Source organism: Cryptomeria japonica, chromosome 11, assembly GCF_030272615.1.
Source record: "Cryptomeria japonica chromosome 11, Sugi_1.0, whole genome shotgun sequence".
Lineage (NCBI taxonomy): Eukaryota > Viridiplantae > Streptophyta > Pinopsida > Cupressales > Cupressaceae > Cryptomeria > Cryptomeria japonica.
In genome coordinates, this window is record NC_081415.1 from 325,520,030 (window position 1) to 325,539,945 (window position 19,916).

Sequence of the window (19,916 nt, forward strand, 5' to 3'; positions counted from 1 at the left end):
GCTTCTAAATGCTAAAAGGGAAGTTATTGAGTCTGAGACACATCAGATAGCCTATGTAATCAAATAGAGGGAAGAACTCATCCACTCTAGAGATAAGGATAATACTACAGATGATGTTCCTCAACCAGAAATGGATGAAGAGAAGATTTTTCAACTTGACATAGTCTATCCAATCAAGAAGAAGGATGATTCCATTATTCTTGTTGATGAACATGTTCAGAACACAGTGGACGTATCTAAAGACAACACTGCACCAGATATGGAGCCTCCTTCAATTACTGAAGTACAGGTTACATTAGTTGAACAACCAGCTATTCAACTAAAAGTGGACAATGAACCGACAACAGAACAACTAGAGAAACCCCAATCTCCACCGGTCATTGAAAATACTCAAAAGGAGTCTACTGAGAAAGTTGTCACTTAGTTACCTGAAGAGACAATAGAGCATAACATAGAGAGAACTATCATTAAAAGTGTACCTCTTGAACCGGCGAAGCAGAAACTACTTGATGATGATGATGATGATGATGATGATTCTTTAAGTATTTCAGGACCCATTGATATGAACACTTTGAGCGTGTCAGAAATGTTGAAGATTGCAAATGTTATACAATCTAGAGCACATAAGAAGAGACTGAAAGAGCAATGGATTAAAGAAGAGACAATCCTAAATGCAGTAGAAATTTTGTCTAGTTTACTACCGGAAACAGTTGTTGCACATCTTCCTACACCCATTAGCAAACTTGTTCAGTTAGTTGCAGATGCATCTGATCAAATCAAGTCACTTGAAGATGCTGCTCAAATGTCTGTTGAGAAGAGCCACAAGAAGAAATATGGAGATAAACTAGCAAATAACATTGAAAAGTGGCAAAATGGCTCTATCTCATAATGGAAGTCTGTTGAGAAAAGCTATTGAATATGGAGGAAAGTATCTTGCCTCTACCTCCAATATTTATTTCTTTTATTCTGACATTTCTAAGAGTCAAGTTGAAATCGAGCAAGAAATGGAAATGATATGCAAGGCATATGTCCCACTCCAGGACTCCATTCATGCCTTTAACCGGTATGTAGATGATCTGCATGACAAATTGGTCAGGAATGATAATGAGAAGGCTAAGAGACTCTGATCTCTAAAAGAGCTCAAGAGTCTGCTCACATTACAGGTCAACATTCTTTAGAGAGCCTACTCCAATGCAGAAGCTATTCTTGCTGCTCCTGAAACCTGTATGCTAGACTCAATGGAAGAATTTCATTCCCAGCTGATGTCTACATTTGAGTACACTGCTAACATATTGGAATCATGGGAAAATGCTTTATCACAGATGAAGCAGAACTTCAATGATATTTTTATGAGATTAGTCAATGCATGAACTTTTTTAAGTTGTTAATATATGCTGAACACTTTGATACAGATTTTCTATATATATGTATATATTTTACTTTTTCATTTTGGCATTGTTGTCAAAGGGGGAGTAGAAATATGTATGTGTGTTTTTGAAAATTTTGTATTTATGCATGCATTAAGGGGGAGTATTGTAGTAAGGAGGAGTATGAGTATATGTGTAAATTTGTTGTGTATGCACACTTAGCGGTATTGTATTACTCTAAAATTTTCTAAGTGTTGCCATCAAGTCCAAAGGGGGAGATTGTTGGCTTGATGATGATTGTAATGTATTCATCACTTGTTGTCATTGATGAAACACTCTCACACACACATATGATTACATTGACTACCAGTGTAACTTCAATTGGTTTACATTGTCAACCGGTATGTTTAAGGTTCATCTCTAACCGGTACTTTGTGTCAACTGGTATGTGCATAAGAGATAACCTGTGGCTACACTAAGTCAGCATCAAAATGAAGATGGAGATCAAGCGGACATGACAACAGTTCATATGTTTTGTTCCAACCGGTATTGACTGTTCTAACCTGTATCCGATTTTGTGATGAGTTACCAGCATCGACTTCTTGGCGGTCATTTTTATGATGAGTTTTGATCACTTGTCTAGATACACTGCACCTAGGAAATTGTGTTTTGATTTCCTTAGGCCAACATAATATTTGAATGTCTATATTAAGATATCTTAGTGAATCATTTGAAACTGATAGAGAATGATGGTATGCAAATACTAATATGCATCAAGAGTGAAAGCTTTTTTTGAAGAGAAGTGTTGAATGTACTTAGAAGGATCTGATCAATCAAGTATTGTGCTACTCAGAATAGATCAATTCATTCTTGTTGTTTTCTAATCATTGCAATAGAATCAAATCTCCTAACCGGGTAAGATCTAGAAAGATTCATTGTACAAATCCTCTAACAAGGTGATCCATTAGTTTGGATTCTCAAATCCTCCATCGAGGTTACTCCTAACAGGGTAGTACTCTTAATAGGGTATAAGCTTCTAATCAAGCTTTGGGATCTCTAACAAGATTCACTCCTAGTAGAGCACTTTGTAAGACCTTAACCGGTCAGTTATCCACTACTGTAGATAGTTAACTTGTGAGTTCCATCTCACCGTGGTTTTTACCTATTTGGGTTTTCCATGTATAAACACTTGTGTTATGGTGGAAGCTTTACTTTTTGTGGATGTTGTTATATCATTTTGGATAGCATGTATTTTGTTTAAATGTTTGGTTAAGTTCATCTACCGGTTAGTGTTTGAAGTAGTGTTTTATTTAGTGGCACTGATTCACCCGCCCTCTCAGTGCTTTTCAAGTCCATCACTCTCTCTCTCTCTCTCTCTCTCTCTCTCTCTCTCTCTCTCCCTTTTCCATTCTCTCTCTCTCTCCCTCTCCCTCTCTTTCCCTCTCTCCCCCTCACCCTCCCTCTCTCTCCCTCCCTCTCCCTCTTCCTGCCCCTCTCCCTTTCCCTCCCTCCCTTTTCCTTCACATTTTCTTTACTATAAAAAGTGCATATGGGGTACTGGGACTATTAGTTCACTGGTCTTCTAAACATTTTTAAGGCCTAACAACATGTACGAGGTATTTATATGTTAAAGCATGTACAGGGTACTGGGAATATTAACGTTGGCCTGCAAACATTTTTAGGGCCTAACAGCGTGTACGGGGTTACTAAAAATACCGCGTACACGGTACTGGGACATATACTTTTAGCTGCCCAACCACCTCAACGACCTCAAAAAAAAATTTTGAGGTTGTTGAAGGCCCCAGTGCAATTGTGTTTGCGCTTTTGTGACTTTTTTATACATACAAGTAAGTGAATTTTTTGTTTTTGCATGATTTCAATTGATTGAATTGTTGTTCTTATTAGTTTTGTAAATTTAATGGTATTGTGATTGTTTAATAGTTTTGATTAAAAAAAAATGATAATTCTCAAATTGATGGTTATTTGATTGTTTATGAACTTTTATTTACATATATATGTAATATGATTCTATTTAGGACAACCAATATCAACCATGGGAAAGAACAAGCGAGGAATGATGGAACAACAAGAGGTTGACAAGGAAAGACAAAGGCATCGTATGAAGAAATTATGTGACATAAGAACAATGGGACAAGAAGGTATGTCATCCTCAACATCTCAATTTGATTTACCAAACGAACATAATGCACCTAATGCAATTGAAGAAGAGACATTTGATTTACCTTATGAATCTAATGCAATTAAAGAAGAGACCACATTGAATAATCAATTAAATGATGAATATACACCTGCTCTATTTGATGAATTGAATGTACCCAATGCACGCAATGCACCGATGTTAACACCTCCTAGAATCATTCATAGGAAACCAAAGTATCTAATTGACATTGATGAGAATATATTGAAGCCAATGCTTGATAAAATGAATGAACGAACTTGTAGGAGAATGGTTAAAATAATATGGCAACACTTTTGAAAACTTAAATCAAACCGCAAGATGTCAATTAATTGTTCAAATGATTAAAAATTTGAATTTTAGAGAGACAATGAAAATTCTAGGCCTAAGAACATCTGAAAGTAACAGCAAAAGAACTATAGTGAGAAATCTATTTGATGCATATCAAGATATTGGCTCAAAATCACGTACTAAAGATTCTAATGTTACTCGACATGTCAATACATCAACCATAATGAGAAAGAAAATGAAAAAAGATCATTTGATAAGCAAAACAAGTAAGTCATTAAATGTTAGTAGAACAACATTAAGTAAAGCATTAAAGAGGTGGGAAAAAATAGAGGAGCCTAACAATAATTCTCTTTGGGCAATCTCAAGTAGACTACCATGCAAAGACAAGGTTATTGTTGATTGAAACTTTTTGGCATGACAACACAAGAGTTTCTCCCAACCAAAGAGATGTTGTTAGAAGGCGCATCGGGTCTACAAATCGTGAGCCACATGCCAAACACTATTTGGATATGACTCAAACAAAATTTTATGAAAAATTCCTTGAAAAAATTCCTCAAATAAGAATTTGTCAAAGATTTTTTGAAATGAAAAAACCTTTTTATATTAAGATTAATCTTGTACACACCACGTGTTGTTGTAGGATGCAGATTGAATTTTCCATGCACTATGATATTTTTCATCATATTTGTTCTACTTTGCACACTAACGATGTTTTCCAGGAATGCAATATACAAGCACCTCCTAAGTCGGCAAGAGAATTTATTTAAAGTGTGCTATGTAATAGACATGATGGTTGCATTTATTATATGATGCCTTGTTTGTAAGGTTCTTGTGCTATATGTGGTGGTTTGCAACATTTACCAAGATGTGTACATTTGGAGAGCACACATGAAATTGGTATGAAACTAGTTTTTTTTCAAAAATACAAGACAGTCACATATGGGGTTAAAGATGGAAAATATTTGAAGAGATGTGAGTTAGTGAAAAATGATATATGTGTAGCTGAATTTATGAAAAAATTTCAAGAGAAACTAGTTTATGAGTACATAATGCATACACATAGAGCTCAATGGTTAGATGAGCAATCCAAGTTATGTAAGGACGCATTTCCTCTTGGCACCATTGTCTCTATCATTGATTTTATTAAAAATTATACACTACAACCTCAAAATGAAGTACAATATATGTATTATCATTCTACACAAGTTTTTATTTTTGTACGCATAACATTCACACATGCAGATGATAGCACATAGGAGGATAGCAAGGTTGTAAGAGACTATCACTTCTACATAAGTGATGATCATACTCATTCATCAAAGTTTGTACAAGGATGCTTTAAAGTTTTCTATGATAATTTAAAGGAAAGAAACATACAAGACAACCGGCGCTTAATATGGTCAGATAATTGCACCGCACAATTCAAGAATGCAAGGATGTTTTATTGGTTGAAAAGGATGCATATGACAAGTGGTGTACAATATTTTTGGAATTTCATTGAGGCTAGACATGGTAAGGGAGAGCATGATGGTGCAGGAGAATGTGTAAAAAGAGCCCTAGCTAGAGAAGAATTAAAGTACAAAGGTGGTGCTAAGTTGATAGATGTAGAAACAATTGTGCGATGGTGTAACTCTACGATGAGTCCAGGTAATCTAGGTACACCAATGGTTCGTAGATATTTTTGATTGATCACTGAACCTAACATTGAAAACTATCTAAATTGTTGTACAGTTGCAGGATCGAGTGACATGTACTCATTTATGAATTCAAATGCAAGTTCACTAGTAATTTATACGAGACAGATGGTATGTTTTTGCTCTTCATGCATGTATTTTTTGTGGGAAGAATGTGAATCACAAGAGTGGGTTGATAAATGGTCTTGTAGACCATTGGTTCTCATTGATACATATCAAATTCCCAAAGCACTATAATTGAGCCAGATGGAGACATCAGTGGATTTTGACCATGTATCCGGCCTAGTGGATTCAAGTGATTTTTTGAGTTATTTTTTTTGCAAGTATTCTTTTTGGTTCATTTTGTTGTACATCACACTTTATTTTTGGTATTAATTATCACTTTATAAAATGCAGGTCATGTGTATGCAATTGTTGCAGAAGAGAATAATGAAGAAGGAACATATTACTTTTTGTGTCATTGTGTTGAGCCTAAAACAAAATTGACAACCACAATCATTGACGGAGAGGGTATTGAGTACCCAATAGGGTTTGCTGTCATGATAGGAACATGGCTCAGGAGATACCCTATCAAGAATTATGATTTTTGGTTGTTCGAGGACTTTGAAATGCACAAACATATTCTTCATTTCTCTAACCTTGTTGTTGCAACAAATATTCATTTGATGAAGTATTGTGGTAGACCTCATAACAAGATTTTATGAAAAGTTCGTGAATATGACCACGAGGCAATACTTGAAACAATACGGGTTAGAGCCAATCCTGAAGGCTCACTTGATTGATTCTACAGTTCAAAGTAGAATGATTTTGAGAATTTTATATATATCATCGGTGAATTGTTCTATATTCATTTTTTGTATATATGAATGCCCATGAACTGATTTTTACATGTATAGGGGAATAATTTTTTATATTTAAATGGCCAAGAGCTGATTTGTACATATTTAGATGCCAAATTTTGTATATTAAAATGGCTATGAGTTGAATCGCACATATTTAAATACCAAATTTTGTATAAAATCCCATGAGATGATTTGTAACACATTTTTTTGTATATTTAAATAGCCAAGAGCGGATTTGTCCATATTTAGAGGCAAATTTTTTAATAATATGTGACTATTTTTTGTGACTATGTATTAAGTTTATGTGATGTGATAAGGTCAATCATGACCATTCTTGATTCCTATATAATCATGGAGAATTATTTGAGTCATTATTGGGTCATGGGAGTCATAGATTGAGTCTAGATACAATTTGAGCAAAAAATGTCATTATTGTCAAAAAAGTTGTCAAGCAACTTCTACATCGCGCTGGTAGGGTATGGCTCTCGATGTTCCGACACATTGGGAGGTACAATAAGAGAATGCATAGCATAAACCTACCCACCTGAATGTTATTGTTATTTTAGTTTGTTCCATGATGAAAGAGATCAAATATAGCCTATCTTGCAACTTTGCATTGCATGCCATTGATGGTTTTTGCAACATGTGAAAAAAAGCTACCATTTGAAAATAGCTTTGATTCATCAGAAACCAAGATAGGTAATTGTAGATGAGCCTCACATGACCCTATAGGTTCAAATAGATAGATCATATGCATCCTATATTGTGAGAAATAGTCCGTCAAAGTTTGACAATTGTTTGGACTCAGGGCACTTGAGAGATCGCATCGGTAGGGTATGGCTCTTGACGTTCCAATGCATTGGGAGGCACAACAAGAGAATGCCTAGCATAAAACTACCTACCCAGACATGCTCATGATGTTGTTTTGTGCCCATTATTAACAAAATCAAATCTAGCCTATCTTGCAACTTCGCATTGCATGCCACTGACGGTTTTTGTAGCAGGTGAAAAAACGCTACCATTTGAAAATGGCTCCGATTCATTAGAAACTGAGATATTTCATTATAGATGAGCCTCACATGACCCTATAGGTTCAAATAGATTGATCATATGCATCCTGGATTGGGAGAAACAGTCCATCAAAGTTTGACATTTTTTTGGACTCAGGGCACTTGAGAGATCGCATCGGTAGGGTATGGCTCTCAACGTTCCGACGCATGGGAGGCACAACACGACCATGCCTAGTGTAAATTTTCCCACCTGGATGCTCTCATGATGTTGGTTTGTGCCCATGATGAGCAGAATCAAATCTAGCTTAGCAACTTTGCATTGCATGCCACTGACAATTTTTGCAGCGAGTGAAAAAATGCTACCATTTGAAAATGGCTCTGAGTCATCAGAAACCGAGATAGGTCATTGTAGACAAGCCTCACATGACTCTATAGGTTCAAATGGGTTGATCATATGCATCCTAGATTGTGAGAAATACTTCATCAAAGTTTGAAATTTTTTTGGATTCAAGGCACTTGAGAGATCATGCCGATAGGGTATGTCTCTCGATGTTCTAGCACATTGGGAGGCACAAAAGGAGCATGCCTAGTGTAAATTTGCCCACCTAGACATGCTCATGATGTTGGTTTGTGCCCATGATGAATGAAATCAAATCTATCCTATCTTGCAACTTTGCATTGCATGCCACTAACGATTTTTGCACCAGGTGAAAAAACACTACGATTTGACAATGGCTTCGAGTTGTCAAAAACTAAGATAGGTCATTGTAGAGGAGCCTCGTGTGACCCTATAGGTTCAAACAGATTGATCATATGCATCCTGGATTGGGAGAAATAGTCTATCAAAGTTTGACAATTTTTTAGACTCAGGGCACTTGAGAGATCGCATCGGTAGGGTATGGCTCTCGATGTTCCGACGTTTTGGGAGGCATGACAAGAGCATGCCTAGCATAAATCTATCCACCCAGGCGCGCTCATGATGTTGGTTTGTGCACACAACAAACATAATCAATTCTAGCCTATCTTGCAACTTTGACAACTTTGACAACAACTAAGCAATTTTTACATCTTTTATCCAAATGAGCCCAAACTTTGACAACTTTGACAACAACTGAGCAACTTTGACAACAATTGAGCAACTTTTACATCTTTTATCCAAATGACCCCAAACTTTCACAAATGGCTTCAAATGATCATCAATGGTCCCAAATTACCTTATTTAGATAAAACAATGGCAAAACAAGACGAAAACCAAAATTTGACCATTGTGAGCATGAGGGTACTCTTGCACCACACACATTGACAAATATAAATAAAAGGAATCAAAAGCATCCACTAATTATTACCATGGATCAAATCTGACCATTACCATTGAATTTCATTTTCATTGAAACAAAGAGTTTGTAGGGTTAATTCAACATTTTAGAAAGTTTATCAAATTATATTCCACGATTGCAATGTTTTATATCATAGATTTTTGTTGTTTATATTCATATTGTTGATTACATAGGCAAATGTTCATTTAACTTTATAAAAGGGCAGCCACCAAATACAACAAATACACAATAATGAACTCAATACAAAGAGTTTTGTAGGGTTAATTCAATATTTAAGAAAGTTTATCAAATCATATTCCATGATTGCAATGTTTATATCATAGATTTTTGTTGTTTATATTCATATTGTTGATTACATAGGCAAATAATCATTTAACTTTATAAAAGGGCAGCCACCAAATACAACGAATACATAATAATGAACTTAATACACATTTATTGGATCAAATATCAACATTTATATATATCAAAAAAGGCATGTATGCCAAGTCAATACAAGTATTACAAAAATGTGACATATGTCATATCCAAATCGATATACAATAAAAATGTAGAATATATCTACATGTATTGGTCATTCAATGACCACAACTAACACTATATGATCCTATACTTGTGGTGGATCATCAAAATCGAGCCTCTTTGATGCAGTACGCAGCTCTGTAGATAGCTGCAAAACCACAATTCAAAAGCCAAGTTAGAATTCTTTTGTGGAAAATAGTTCACAATTTTCATCATAACTATGCATTTAACTATAATTTTTTTGCAATAGAAATGTAGATTACCTCATCTGTTGATCTAGGATCTACTGCCTTCTCTGTCTTCTCCTTTTCAGCCTTAGGAGTTCTCTTGAATGCCTTCTTCAAAGGCTCCAAGTTATGGACAAACCGTGAAGGGGGCTATTGTTGATTAAATACAATTAATACAATGTACTAACATATATAAATCAAAAACACTAAAAATCTATAATATAGAGAACAAAAGTGTACGAGAGCCTGAGATGCTTCTCCAATAGACCAAGGAGGGCTCACCATTGATGGAGCAACTATCACTATTACCTATACAAAAAATGATCAAAGATTAAATACAATTAATATAATGATAAGTATTGTAGGTTAAAAACTATTGGTGTAATTATTTATTCATGTTGGATATAATTACACTTTACTTAAGTTTACTTAGGTACATGCATAACATTATAGTTTGCATATGAGACACTTAGGGAGATGTGCCTACATTGGGAGTGTGTATGTAGGAGAATTTCCACCTTTTATGGCATGATCTTGTTGTTACTCTATCATATCCACTTATTGTGGAGTGATAACTCCACCTTCGGTGGGTGATCCACCTCATGTGGAATATTTTACTATTTCTCCTACCTACCCTTGCATCTCATTGAGCCACATGTAATCATTGTGTTCTCTCTTGTCTCTTAGCCTTGCCTTTATAAGCAGGCTCATCTACATTGTATGTAACAATCTTGATGATCCAATTGATCTCTTTTGCATCGTGATAGGAATATAGTTTATTCATGTCACATATTTTATCTCTCGTCATTGTGATATCTTGTGGTCTCTTTGATCTTGGTTGCTTCAAGCATAATCTCACATGGTATCAGAGCGGTTGGAGCACCTTTGCATAGCCTTTGGAGAGATTTTGAGGAAGATCTGAGCAACAACATCTTTTGGAGGCATCCTAGACTAGATTCGACCTCTCCATTGAATCCGGGTGACTGTTTCCATGAATTTTGACTATAAATTCGCCTATATTGGGTGAAAGTCGACTTCAAGGCTTGGAGGAAAAATTTAGCCAATTTGGCTTATATGGTACGGATTTTTCAAAAAAAAAAATTAAAAAAAAAAAATTATTTCTGTAAAAAGTTATATTAAAATTTCATTTTTTATATTTCGTAGTTTTAAAAATTGTTTGTAAAAACTTTTATAATAAAAAAAAATATTTTATATTTTACAAGGGGGGGGTACTCCTCGCCCCCGTCACCCATACTGCATTTATTTCACTGGAGCCCCTCGCTCGACACTCGCCAGCATTTGGTCTTCCTCTCCACGGCCCGACTAGCGATTACCTTCACTTTCCAGAACCTCGGTTTGTCGCCCGTCATCACGCGTTCTCCTCCACTCGCAAATCTCTTTGGCGACAACCCCGATAGCCACATCAGGCTTCTTTCGGTCGCCATCTGTTTCTCTTGGTATATGTGTCTTGGTCAGCGTCCTCCCCTAGCAATCATTTTTCCTTCTCATGTGTCCTTCCCATTCATCCCCCACCAACAACCGGCATTCTTGGTGCCACGTAGACCTCATAATTCGCCCACGCAGACCCCATCTCAGCCACGAACAACAAACACGTGACGTTATTTTTGTATGATTGGGAGGACATTTGGCACAACCTGGTTAGTCAGATTTGCACAGTCAGCAGTCTACACAACCGCCACCTCATCCTACCTTACTGCCACCTCGACATCCACGTGGACAGTCTGTGCCAATGTCATCTTGCCCCGTCAGCCTATCATGTCATTTGTAGACATCATCGTCCGTACGACCGGGCAAGGAAGTGAAGTTTTCATGACAGCTAGATGACTACCAAATTTAGGCTCATGTTTTGCTGATGTCATCATTTAAAAAAAAAATTAGCAAGCCCCTCTCATTTGGCTTTTCAATTTTGCAGTTCAACTTCAAATGGCCATATCTTGCTCATTTTTGCTCCTTTTTTGGTGCACTTTTTTTTTGAAATGGGATAATTTTTCATGTACTTTCACATGGTGGTGTTATTTTCTGATTTGGATAGACAAATTTTTCATAAAATTCAGTTTTTGGTGGTTGTACCTGTCCAATCCTCGTTTCTACAACTTTCGAGACTTCGTTTGGGCTCATACAAACTCCTTTTTAGGTGCCATTTTTTTTGAAAGTGCATGATTTTTCCTCTACTTTCATAATCTACTATCATTTTGCAATGATTTTGAGTGGAAATTTTACTTTCTAAATATGGTCTGTTTTGGCCAATTTGGCACTTGTATTGCATAGATCTATCTTTCTGGTCTTTCGTATTGTAGTTCTCAGCCTATTAGGATAGTTGTAAAAAAAAAATCAGAAGTCCACCTTGCCATTGTTTTCAAGTGTCCTATTGTACTCGCACTACATATAAAGTGTCAAAAATCATCATTTTGGGGGTGGTGTCTCTTGTACTTTTGTGCTCTTGTGTTCTTTCCTTTTGTTGTTATGGGTTCTCCTAAGTTTCCTCTCTTAACTCCTCATAATTATGCTACTTATAAAATTGATGCATGGAGTAAACTTATGGAAAAAGGACTAACTCATTACATTGATGGAACTATTGTTGCTCCCGTTGATCCTAAGGCTGATCATGTTGCACACTTGGATTGGCTCACTAATAACATCATGGCAATTGGTACCTTAAGAAAGTATGTATCAAAGGATCTCATCTTTCATATTGAGAAATGTACCATAATTAAGGATGCTTGGAAAAAGTTTCAAGACTTGTATGGTCAAGTTGATGAGATTAGGGGATATCAAATTGATAGTGATCTCACCATGTTAGATCCCAAAAACTTTGATACTATACAAGATTATGTCACTAAGGCAAAAGAGTTGAGGACACAACTCAAGGATTGTGGCATTGATAAGAAGGATACTCAATTGATCTTCAATTTGATGGGTAAACTTCCACAAGAATATGCAATGTTTGTTTCTAGTTTCCAAACCCATAGGATGACAATGGGTTTTGTGTGTGTGAAAAGTGGAATACAATTTGCAAGTTGTAAGACACAACACTTCAATTAAGTCATTGCATGCATGGTTAGGTAGATATAATCATGAATATAAAAACCATACAAATTGACCTATTTCCTTCTAAAGATGCGAGTATAGATTTGCTCTCAGATTTGTCTAAGCAATATCAGCGACTAGACTACACCAAGACGAAGGATTTAATCTATATGAGCACAAGATTTAAGCTAAATGGATGCAAGATTAAGCTAGATTAATGAATATTAAGTAGATGAATGAAATTTAAGCTAGATGAATGAATATTAAGTTAGATGAATTCAAGCAATCATGATTAAACAAAGTATGCATAAAGCTAAACTAAGATGCAATAATCTCAAAGCACAATATTTTCAATGACTCCAAAGCAAAAACTGCACAATAACAATAAATCTCCAGGGTGTTTTGAATGAGAGATGAAGGTTGAATTTATAGAGACTCAAAAGAGAGACCAACGGTCAAGATCGATCAGTAATGAGCAGTTGAGATTCCTCAGGAAAAAGCACAATTTAGGATAATTGAAATAATTGAGAGATCAGATTCAGTTAATCTTGAGATAGATTCTAATTATAGCTTGATTGAATGCATTCAAATTATAAGACTGAGTTTGCGTTGGAGATAAATTTAGTTGATTCCATGCACTTGAGATAAAAATAGGTGATTTCATGCACTTTTCTTTAATTTATTCAAGATTTTTATTTAGAAAAAGCTTTTTCAGTGCAACTGGATCTCTTTCTTCAAAAGCTTTGAGTTTTAATTTTAGAGAAAATGATTACTTCAATTTAATTGTTTTTCTGATATTTCAGGTTATCTCAATTTTAGAAAAAGAAATATCTTAACTTTGATTTCTTCTTTCAATTTAATTCTTTTCTTTTGTTTTCAATTTAACTCTTTCTTTTGCAGATTAATTCCTCTTTTTGTGATAAATCTCTTTTTGTAAATTAATTCCTCTTTTTATGATTAAATCTCTTTTTGTAAATTAATTCCTCTTTTTATGATTAAATCTCTTTTTGTAAATTAATTCCTCTTTTTATGATTAAATGACAAATTTATTTATTAATTAAATATGCTAAGATATTTAATTAAATAAATAGGATAATTGATAAAAATGATTTACTTGGAATGATTTAATTAATTAAATGAATATTTAACTAATATAGAGTGATTTATTGCCATGTAACACTAATGATTGAAGAATTAATTAATTAGGTGCTCAAGGTTGATTTAATTGCCTTTGGTTAGGACCTTGGTGATGTTGTCAAGATTAGGGGCCCATGGTTTACGTGACCATTTTTAGGGTATTACAGGTTCAAGCTACACAATGTCTACATTTGATGCTTTCACTGAAATGTTAATGATGGAGCAAAATAAGTTGATAAGCATGTACATTCTTAAGACTTCTAAGTCTCAAGCATTAGTGGAAAATCAAGGGAACAAAGGAAATCAAGGAAAGGACAACTCAAACAAGAAGAAAGGCAAATCAAATCCTAAGGACAAAGCACCACCTTCTCCACAACAAGGGGATTCATCCTATTCAAAGAAGGGAAATTCACCAAAGAAGTAGAGACCTACTTGTGCCTATTGTAAAAAGGTTGGTCATGAGGAGCATGGTTGCCATTCTAAGAAGATTGATGAACTCATACATATCCTCAAAAAGAACAACATTGATTTCCCTAATGCCTACAAGAATGAGGATTCATCACCTTCCACTTCCTCACAATCAAAGGGGAAAGGGCAAGCATTCATGGCCTCTACAAATGGAAAGACTCACCCTTTTGGGACAAGAAAAGGAAAATCTCTTTGTGCTACTACAAGTCATGATTTAGGGAGATGGCTTCTAGATTCAAGGGCTTCTCATCATATGGCATCTTTGCAATCTATGTTTTCTACATTTGAGCCTTACACCATGCCACAGATTTTCATGGGAAATCATACATACATGGATGTGATTGGGAAAGGAACTATTGCCATTGGGGATATCTCCTTCAATGATGTGTTGTGTGTACCCCATTTGACAAACAATCTTCTTTCCATCTATCAAATCACACATGGGGCAACAAATAAAATTGTGGAGTTCACACCTAAGTCAGTTTTCATTAAAGACTTGGAGAGTAGAACTATCATTGTGACTAGGGTGGTGGATCATGCATCTCAGTTATATAATTTTTTAGATTTTTTTGATGAGGATGATTTCACATATGATGATTCTTCACATGTTGATTCTACATATGATGATCACACTTCTTGTGATGATTCAAATTTTGAAGAGAACTTTGGGTACTTGAAATTGGGGATTCTCACATGTGACCCCATTCTTGAGCCTTTCATTTCATCTCCTCCTATTGATATCACATTACCTCTTGCACCAGATGATGTAGATGATGCAACAATTTTTCCTTCTTGTGATTCAGTGCAGTAGGATATATCTTGTCTTCCAGCTTCAGTTTCTTGGGATGACTACTTGATAGACATTGCAGGCTTGTTTGTGGAGTCCTACATTGCAGATTTGGGAGACATCATTGATGATATTCATCTTATCTTTGATGAAGATGATTCTTCTTCGATTGTTGCGAGGGAACACTCTGACCCTCTTGTTCATTCTCTACATGATTATTCTTTTGAGGTTGACGTGATTGTGAATTATTATGTACAATAGTTGGAGGAGGTCTTTTTATTCTTAGAGGAGACATGTGAGTCTTTGGGACTTGTTCTACATTCATCTCCACTAGATCTTGGAGTGCCTTTTTCACCACCTTTGGAGGGGGTATCTTTCAACATCGACATGGAGACACTTGAGCATTTTTAAGAGACTTCATTCATCATGAGTTTTTTTCCTACATCTTGCCTTCATGATTGGAGAGACTTCATGGATACACCTTTGGTTTTGTTTCTTCCTAAGGGGAGGAACGTTATTTGACATTCATGGAACAATTTCTTCATTCATCTTCGAGCTTCTACCATTGGTGTAGATTCTACATTGAGGGGGGGCTACTTGTCTTCTCTTCTTCTTCTTCTCTCATATGGGGGGAAATTTTTCCTCACATGGGGTTTTGTTCCTCACACACTTATATGAGAGTTCTTTGTATAGTTTTCATCTCTCTTTTGGGGGAGGGTTTTTTCCCATTGGGTTTTTCTCTCTTTCCCCGCTTTATGAGAGATTGCATTGGTTTGCATGCATTTGCATTTGTACATGGGTGCCTAACATGGCCTCATAGCCGAGACCCATCTTGCATTGCTTAGTTGAATATTTTTGTTGGACAGGCTATTTTTGAAGGTTCTCCATTATCCGGCATCTGCACTGAATGAATGGGAATGGGGCGGAATCAGGGAATCGATCAGACACCCGACTCTCAGGGTGGGGTGGGGGAGAAGAGAACCCGACTTGATCAGATACTTATCCATAATTAAGATCGATTTCAGAAGATGGATAAAGTGCCTATCCTCCCCCATGATCAAATCATTCCTTCCCGATCCGCTTGCAGCAAGAGAGAGGCCTTAACTGGACCCCGCTCGAATATGTAGACTTAAGTGCATTCCCCTAAGTTGCACTTAAGGGGGTGTTGGTGTAATTATGTATTCATGAAATCATCCTCATCAACAAAATATGAAAATGAATTAATGTAATATATCAAACAAAAGTGTGTTGGAGCCTGAGATGCTTCTCTAGTACCCAGAGGAGGGCTCACCATTGATGAAGCAGTTATGGATATTTCCTATATGAAAAAATGATGATTATAATTTATCACAAGTTCACATGTACACGTGTGTATAATCATCAAATCAAGAAAATAAAGTAGAGATACATACCTCTGCCCTCTCTCGATCCTCAGGCGTATCAGGTGCATTCAACATATCTACATAGCTCAATGGCTACTGCACATATAAAACAGACAAAAAACACTAATCAATCTACAAATCCCAACTAAGAAAATTTCAACCTTTTTAAACAATTGTACAACTAAAAATATGTTCAATTACCTTCTTCCCATGTTTTGGCGTCCTCAAGTATATCTTCTGCTGAAGACGAGGCCTAAACACGGAGGGGGTACCCTTAAAAAACAAAATTAACATGAGATATTTGTATAGATAATATTAAACATAATTTAACAAATCTAAAATGAAATGACTTGCATATTCCATCAAAAGAATACATAAAATAAGGTGTACAAAATATGATATTGTATAGCCTTGTAGGCCAAAATTGATCGCTGAGAGCGTGACATCATCAATCTGGGATATTTGGTCCTCTGACAACGCCTACAAACAAAAAATGTCAAGCATTAAAGAGAGTTAGTATATCTTGTATTTTTTTTTTAATTCAAAGTGTACTATTCTATTTAACATGTTACAAAATTTATACCTTAGATGTCAAAGTTTCCGCTGCAGTAACTGTGGGAGGAATATCAGATACTGTTGTTGCATCCTAAAAAAAATATTATTTGTATCAATTTAAATTGATCGATAAATAAAAATTCATTTACAATTACAAATTTTAAGTGACTGATAAATAAAATGCTATGAATTCAAATCAACACACCTGTGTCTGTGGATAACTACCAAACATCATGTCGATCAACTCATCCGTCAGTTCCACATCCTTAGTCGTGTGGGTCTGACATCTACTCCCGCAAATCATGCAAAAATGGGATGTGGATCCATCTACAGTGTCCTCTTCATCCATCCCTGTGCATATCTGTAATATCCTCGATAATTTTCTTTTTGATTTTGCAATAATATTTACAAAGAAAACACAGTAACCCATTAAGGTTAGAGAAATAATCCAGAATAACTGAAAAGAACCCTTCCACCTGTTGTTCACCGAGAGCCCAATCTGGGAGGGTGAGAGCATACGATGTTCTGGGGATCATTAGCACCATAAACCAACTGAAAGATGAATACAAATATGGGTGGTAAGCCAACCCCTTTCGCTTAACCAACGGGTAAACAAGAAACTTGGCGGTAAACTAGCCAAGAGATCAACACACCAAGACACAAATCACTCAACCACAGTGTTTCAGTGGGAGGATTGAATCACAACAAAATCTCAACTTGACCGCTTATTCAGTGGGAGGACCATTCCAAACATAAAATCACTCAACCACTTATTCAGTGGGAGGACAAAACTTCATAACTAAATTATAGAGCAAGAAGGCGGCTAAGACAACCTCTTCCACTTATGCAATGGGCATGCAACACTCCAAAAATGGTTAGTAGTACTACTACTTAACCTTAAGAGATAGAAGGACAAGATTAGAGATGATATCCAATACATATTACAACAAATAACAACCATCAAAATAACTCAAATAAGCCACTACTGTTGAACTGAAAATCTAAAGTCAATACACACATAACTATTCTCAACCAACAACACCAAAATGATCATAACTCACGCAAACAAAGACTGAAACACACCAAATCAAATGCAAATGGAAGATATAACTTGGACGATGATTCTAGAACACCAAAACTGTAATCTAGATGCTTCCAAATAGTAGCATGCATCCCAATGCACCTCTAGAATGATACGACAAGCTAGGTGGTACAATTTGCTCTTAAAATTCCATCTCTCCAAATCAGCAACTATAAATTTGTAGACAATATCACCTCTGTACCATGATTTGTTAGAGCCAATACCCAAAATGATTGGTTCACTTGACTAGGAGGTGTGCATGAAATTTAGTTTCAGCAACTCCATGACCAGCAGCAAGAAAACACTCCAAAACCTCACAAAATCACTCCACAATCTGCAAAACACTCTCTAACAGCTCTAGAAATACAAGAAACATAGCTATGTACTGTCTCCCAAGTATGAAACTAAGACTTAGCTAGGAAGCCAAACTTCGAAGCTCATATTTCAATAGCCAAACTGACAACATAATGATGCGATTTCATAAGATGCCCCAAATGAGAGCCCAAGGCTCTTATTTATAACACTTCCCTCTCCAAATTCAAATTCAACTTCACCGAAATTCCCCCCAAAACCAAATTACATTTCACTCCAACTTGCCTCATGTGTTTGGCATCTCCTCCTTAGGCAAGTAATTCGATATTTTTCCTTGTTGAAGACTTGCAACATAAAAATGAAGTTAGCACATGAAATATGTTTCCTTTTTTATGCCAATGACTTAGGAATAAATAACAATATAGATGACAAATAAATATTTCCCTTTAAGTCGCCCACCATATAAATAATCAATAATAAAAATAATTAAATATTAAACCTTAGGATAATGAAATAATATTTAATTAAATAACTTATAACCCCAATACTAATCAACACCAAAATCAAGGATGAAGTTGTGTGATGAAGACCACTAAACTGTGTTGAATCAGGACCTTGTCCGAGACTGCTGAAAATAAAAATGCTCAACACAACCACTTACTAAAAATAGTAAGTCAATAAATACTGTTCTGAAAAACATGATCTTTGCACCCAGAGAAAGAGCTTGGAAATCTCAGTATAACTGCATCATCCAATCAGCCAAACCCTAACTTACTAAAAATAGTAAGTTCTCACTTCATCAAAGAATCACATGCATTTTATGTCACCCTGGAGTTCATGGAAAACCCAAAAGGAAACCATAAGAAGAATTGAATAATTCCCTCTTGACAAACCCTAAAAAGCTCGTGCATAACTCCACAGAAGTTGGAAACCCTAATTCTCCTTTCCAAATAGCCTATGGGTCTCTGGAATAGGCCAATGGACCACTGAATGCACATCATTGAGAAGGGGACATTACAATATCCCTGAGCAAGTGGTACACACATGTTGAATGGGCTCACTAGCGCCACATGCAACAACTAATGTCTCATCATCCAGTACAAGAGGGTGTGCTAACTGTGTCCCATGTTGGATGATCGCATTAGTCAATGTTGTGGCTTCCTGAAGAGTCTGTAGCTCCATCGACTCTTTCAAGTCTACTAGGACAGTCAATGCACCTTTTTTTTGGGTGCTAGGGGGCGGCGACTCTCCTGGGTACTTGCCTACGGGCTCCAGGTCTATCTTGGGTAGAGCCATCACCTCTACCATGGAACTCTCTCATGTCAAAATAATTAGGCAGCACATTGAGGACAAACTCACAATATACTTTCCTCAAAAAATACAATGGCACCTCAAAATTATTACAAGGTGCTTCGTCAAAGACCATCCACCACCTCCGCCAAAAAAGATTCTTAATCTACACATTGGTACACCAATGTATGGGAAACCTCTTTGCATTAAGAGGTAACAACTCACTAGTTTTAGGATCAACAAAAAGGGCACATATTTGTTGTTTACTAATGTTTTTTGTTTTTCACTCCCTCATATGATAACACACTAGCATAATATTGACGACACCTATCCCTATATTTTTCCCATTTTGTAATATGAGTGGAAATT